This window comes from Magallana gigas, chromosome 9 (genome assembly GCF_963853765.1).
Source record: "Magallana gigas chromosome 9, xbMagGiga1.1, whole genome shotgun sequence".
NCBI classification, from domain to species: domain Eukaryota; kingdom Metazoa; phylum Mollusca; class Bivalvia; order Ostreida; family Ostreidae; genus Magallana; species Magallana gigas.
In genome coordinates this window covers 12,923,125-12,929,429 of record NC_088861.1, presented here as the reverse complement: position 1 = coordinate 12,929,429, position 6,305 = coordinate 12,923,125, and the positions used below count along the sequence as shown (strand labels likewise).

Below are 6,305 nucleotides of genomic sequence, written 5' to 3'. Positions count from 1 at the left end.
AACCATGAACAATTCTTAACATAATTTTATATAGCTTTATTATTCAAAAACAATTTTTGATTTTCAAAATTTATGCACAGTTTGCTGAACTTTCTTCTATCGCGATTTTGCAATTGCCTCGGCAACAAATTGCCAGGTCTACACGTGTGTTTTAGAAATCTGTACAGGTGTTGCTTTTGTTGCAAAGCCATTCCGTAATTAAAAAAACAACAACAAAAAACATAAATAATGAGGAAAATATGTAATAATTAACAAACAATAATCATCAAAGAATAATTGTTGTAATAATATAAGCAATATTCACTGGTGAATGAGTTTTCAATCGAAAAATGATACATGTATTTTATTTTTATGAAAAAGACTATACTCTGTCCCGAGTTTTTGCTTCCACCACTTTTTGCTATCGTTGGAAACCCAAGGCCAGTCTCGCATATGGGAGACTGGCCGTGGGTTTCCGACGATGTTGTTACTGTTATGTTGATAAATCACTCCTGTGCACAGAATACAATAGAAACATTGAATGAAATGGATGAGTTGAATTTTTAACATGAAGAATGATACAAAAAATGATATTCGAGAAAAGAGTATAAGAAATTAGTACAACTGTCTATTTTATCCAACTGAAAATTGCTACCAAACGGGTTATTATTATTATTCATTTAGACATGTAGTAAGTAGTAGTCAGCTACCCCCGTTTTGGCTTTTTTAAACGCAAAATCTTTTGGTATTGGAATCTAACGAGGACTTTTCGAGGTGGTCCACATAAATACTGTTTTGTGTCACCATTTCTCCTCCCAACTCAAACATGCCGTTTACTGAAAATTTACAAGACCCTCTGTCTTGAACGTAGAACTCGGCTAGATACGATTCTGTTTTCAACTCATTCATTTGAAAAGAACAAATCCAATATGGAGGCCTAGGTTGTTTGCATATGCCTTTGGATCTCGGCATTTTGTTCTGCTTCGGCATTTTGTTCTGCTTTCGACAAGCTCTGTTTGTAATCTTACGTGATACTAAGGACTCTAACTCCTGATAAAATAATTCGACGTCATTGTTGTTTCTCTTTAAGACAACTATATAGGTATGCTTTCCCATCGACCTTCCTCCAGATGGAATTTTTTTCGAAAGAAAGTCATAAGTAATATTATGACTATCTATTACGAATGTGACGTGTTTTGCTTTGAAATTTGGATGGAATAAGTGCTGAAGTCCTGAAATTATAATAAAATATTTAACTGTAATTTAATACAACAATAAGTGTTCCATTTGGCTCATTGCTAACATCTAAACGTAATTTTTCAAAGACAGCATATTGCAATTGACATTATTTTTGAATTAATTTCCAACAATGATATTTTAAGCGTCTTTTTATTCAGTCAAATTCGCCAAATAGCATCCTATTTACGACCACTCAGGAACGAATTTCATAAATTTTACAAATTTTGACCCGATTGAACTTCCCACATATCCATTCTTTCAACGCACGCATGATTGTGGTAAAGACTTATTTAGAGTATGGTTGGATAAAAGTTTTTTTCCTCTTTTATTCTTTTAAACAAACTCACCTGAACAGACTATAACATATACAGCTAGTACATATGGAAATCTCATTTTTCTTGAGGTAATCTAAAAAGAAAATATACTATTAAAATTTATTACACGTTAAACTTTTTGATAAAAAATGGGGCAGCGAAAGCGGAACATCAGAACTAAAATGATAGGCTAAATGAAACTAAATGAAAATTAACTGGATTTATCAAACTTTATGTCGGGAGTTCCTTTGAATTTTTAATTTACTTTTTTAAACCTGTTAGTTTGAATGCTTAAAGCAGTTATGTATCAAATTCGAATCTTGTTGTTTCACGATAAGATCATAAAAAATAATAAATCATGTTTGCATTTGGATTTTGAGAAAATTTTAAACAATTAATATCTAATAATTTATCATTTTCTGCCATATTTGATATAAGTATAAATATGCATTTTCAAAAGCATAAAAAAGAACATTTCACAAAAAGCCTATTCAAAATAAGACAGAGCAGTCGAGAACATACAACATAAAAAACCAAACGGGCATTTAAAAAAAAAAGAAAAAAATTTGTAAGAACTGTATTATAAGATCTTTTTAAACATAGTATAAGGTAAGTCGGCCCTAGAAATGCGATATTTCTGCTTTTCAAGATTTTAAAAACAAAAGCTCCAATTCATTTATAAATCTTTCACTACATAGACTGATCTTGAAAAAAGTCCTAAAAATGTTCGTTTTTATACTTACGCTGATAAATGATGAGAGAACTTATGGAACATTCCTGATTAAGTCTACACTTTAAAACGTTTGTTTGTGATCACATTTAACATTCTAAATAAAAGTCTTCCTTGTTTGCTATAAAAAAAAAAAAACCAACATTAAATACGGTTTTATGAAAATGTATTTCCTTTTCTCGAACAATACATTATGTATATAATTGGAGCAATACTTTACATTGACTATCTATGATCAATTAGGATTAGAAAAATAGTGAAAAATAATTGTCTAATTCCAAGAAGTGCTAAAAGCAGAACTTCATTATATGAAATATAATTGGAACAAAACCGATGATTTGTATTAGCCACATTATGTAAAAATAAATACACACTGGACTCTTGTTGCTATAGCGACAAATAGGTCTAACGTTCTCATATACAAGGATTTTACACAAGGAATGTTTTTTTTAAAATTAAAAATCTATTACGTCATTAATTTTTTGAGTTATTTAAGAGCATGTCTACGAGAAAACCATGCAAAAGGTGGTAGGAGCAAGATTTTCTGATCAACTTCATATTTTGTGTGTAACAATGTGCATCTATATGAATTAATTTGCCACAAAAAATTTTTTGATATCGTCAGTCAAAACTAGGTCCTGCAGCTCTGTTACTAAAAATAGCATTTTGACTTTTTAAAGAATAAAATTGCGCATAATTCACCAAATTATGGTTAAGAATTCTAAGTTAAGTTTAAATATAATTTAAAAAGTCATTTAGAGTTAGCACTAACAAGATACACTAGTAGGACCAAATTTTTTACACCCCCCCCCCAAAAAAAAAATTAAAAAAAACAACAACTACAAAAATAAAACAAAAACAAAAAACCAAAAACAAGCAAACAAACAAAAACAAAACAATAAACCAAAAAGATCACTTCCATGAAAAAAAATGATTAAGCATATATTTGTTGAATGTAACAAACGATTTTTTAAAATGCGGAAGTAGTGTGAAACCCATTGCCAGTGAATGTCCATCACATTAAATAATCATAGAATAAGGCAGATTTGGTAATTATTTTTGTCCGACAGGATAAAGGATTGAACTTTTATTGTTTGAGGGGTGGAGGGACCCAATTTCAAGCCCAAAAAATCGTTAATAAAAATATAATACATCATAAATTACACTTAAAATTTGTAAATATCAGCATAATATTAGCGTAATATAATATAGAGACACATTTTATTAGCATTTCATTTTTTCAATTTTTTTAATCACAAGACAATAAGAGAGTGTAAATAATTTGACTATTTTATAAGACTTCTTCATAATTCTGGGACCAGGTCTTCTTATGATGGGCTATGATTAAATATCATCCCAAATAACAATCCCACAAAAACAAGTTATGATGTCCATATTAATATTTGGGATAACTTTTTTATAGGTCATGTTTTTTTTATATGCAGTTTTCGTAGGTTGAGATCCCCGGGGGAAAGGATAACCTAACACCTCCTTTTTTCCTTTACAACTATATTTTAATTTTTAAAAAAGGTACAAACTTTAAGTTTTACCAAGAGGAGACAAACTGTTAATAGAAAGGTAGGGAGTAGAGCTCTTAATTTATTTCAGATGTACTTACTGTGTTACATTCTCAAGAACTAAAAAACCCTGGCCCCTTCCCCGGCATTTCAAGATTCCATTAATATTATAACTTAGAAAAAAGTCTGATCCATAAAACATATGTAAAAAGAACGATTAAAGAAATGAACAATAGCTGACATTAAATTCTTCAATTGGGCGGATCAGAACTTGCAATGATACTGCGTACAGGTATAGTTGTAATTGATAAAAGTGATTAATTATGATTTTAAAATTTAAATGCAAATCACATTGAAAAGATGTACAATAATTTGTTTGCGTAATAAATTCAAACAGTCAAAATTAATGCTTATAGGCGTCTAACCTTAACACCTGCAGGGTGGTTTATAGATGGCCAGTGATATATACACTTACAGAAATGTGATGTCTATTGCTACAGACTCTGGTGATAACGATGAAAAAGTGCACGAGACATCCATAGTGAATTCCGAATGATGTCAACATACCCCATTATAAATCTTTGTAAGAAATCAGTGCTCGTTTCTGTGGATTTTGTCGAGTAAAAATGATAATCTGAATGAGATTATCTTGGAGAATTTCCCCTTCATCTATTTTAATTGAAATTCTATCACATGTTTCTATATTTTGATTAAAAATCGTCCAAATGTGCTGCCTAAATATATTGGGACAGAAAATAGCAGTTTAGACTAGATACAAGTCTCCTCCTTCAAACTTCAATGTGTGATATACTGAATAACACTAACAAGACGGAACAATTTGTATGCAATTAAAATCATTCAATGTCATAATATATATTAACTCTCTGAGAAATTCTTTCTCAAAAATTGACAAAAAAAATGTATAATTATCATTTCTTGGCATCTTGCCAATATTTACACCCTTGGTATATATAGAAATATAGAAAAAATATGCAACGGTTAAAGGTTAGAACTTCCTCTTTAAGAATATAGTCATTTTTTTCAAACATCGTTTATACATTTTGTAATTAATTACTGAATTTGACAATTTTTCTCTTAACTTTTCCGGCCTTTAGAGGCTAATTAACCAGAGTGCAATACTGGCCGTTACTATAAATAGAAACATCAATTTCAAAAACAAACACCATATATCTGACTCTAGATGGGTATCCTTTAAATCTATGATAAAATTCTGTTCGTTCTTGAGACTTGCCACCACAACTTTTTTCTATAGTTGCATGGTTTTCACGTAGACATGCTCTTAAAAATCATTATTTTGGTTGTTATATGATTTTGTGCAGAAAGGATCAAATATTCATAATTTGATTTTGATATTATAAAACGTGATTATTACATAATGATTTATTGTTATCTGGTTTAATCTATTTTATTTGGAATTAAAATTAAGTCACAATAGTGGCAGAGTGCAACATTTATCTTTTGTTTCTAGTTTTACTTTGCACAGTTGGAGGACTCAGATGATTAATATTGTTGACAGTGATATTAAAATTGAAAATTTTATAAGTGCGCTTTAGCGACAACTTTATTTCATTTTTAAAATATAAGATGCAGGATAATATTTTTGTAGAATTTCACTATCTGGTTGAAGCTAAAAACGCAATTTTGAAAGCAATAATATCAGCTGATAAGTTGAATGTCAGCAGCCTCTCCTGCGCATCTCCAGACCAGTCAGCTGTTTTCACTCCTCTTCATCTGATACACTTTTAAAGCCTTGTCTCTGAAAACAAACACGACTATCAGTCACAAACAACTACATATGTATGCTTTGTTATATAACACTGGTAAACAGAAACTAATAAATGCATTATATGCATTGAAAACTACAAACTGATAAATTCATATAATTTAAATCTTGTTGTAACGTGGCTTTGATTGGATAGAGAAAATTTATTAAAACGGACTCAATTTGTACAGCAAATTACAAAAATTAAATTGTAAGGAATGAACTCAATATCTACCCAAGTTATGCTCGTATAACCTGGGTTGGAGCAATTTACGGCTTTTTACAATACGCTTCGCTGATTTGGGTAGATGTTGGCATATTGAGCTTGTATTTCATAAAAGTTAAGAAAATGTTAACTCTAATTTTGGGCCTGAAATTAGCTTATTTCATGCTATATCTCAAATTTTTGAGACCCCTAGCTGTTTTACTTTTAAATTAGACATTAAATGAATGTCTACTTGTATACAAAGTTTTGGAAAGATGACATCACTATGATTATTTTTATTTGCGTTATAAGTTAATTACTCCAAAATTTTGTATTTTCTGTTGATGTGTTCATTGTGTACTGGCCTTTGAAGCCACCAGTAAAGCAAGAATTTTTATACTTTGACTTAGATTTTACTTTTATAGCTACTTTATGTGTCCAATTTCATACTGTATTAAAATCATGACTAGTAATTGTTCAAACTATAAATATTTGTTTGATTTTTTTAATTTATTAATTTCTCTATGAAATTTTAGAA

At 29.9% G+C, this 6,305-nt stretch overlaps 1 long non-coding RNA gene across 1 annotated transcript; it reads right to left on the bottom strand.

The window, feature by feature from the left end:
• Positions 1 to 244: 244 nt before the first annotated feature.
• LOC136271341 (uncharacterized) lies at positions 245 to 2,412 on the bottom strand. Its single transcript, XR_010709275.1, has 3 exons — positions 2,276 to 2,412; positions 1,566 to 1,626; positions 245 to 1,211 (listed from the first exon to the last, which is right to left on the bottom strand). It is a non-coding gene; the product is annotated as an uncharacterized lncRNA (long non-coding RNA).
• Between the last annotated feature and the right edge of the window lie 3,893 nt (positions 2,413 to 6,305).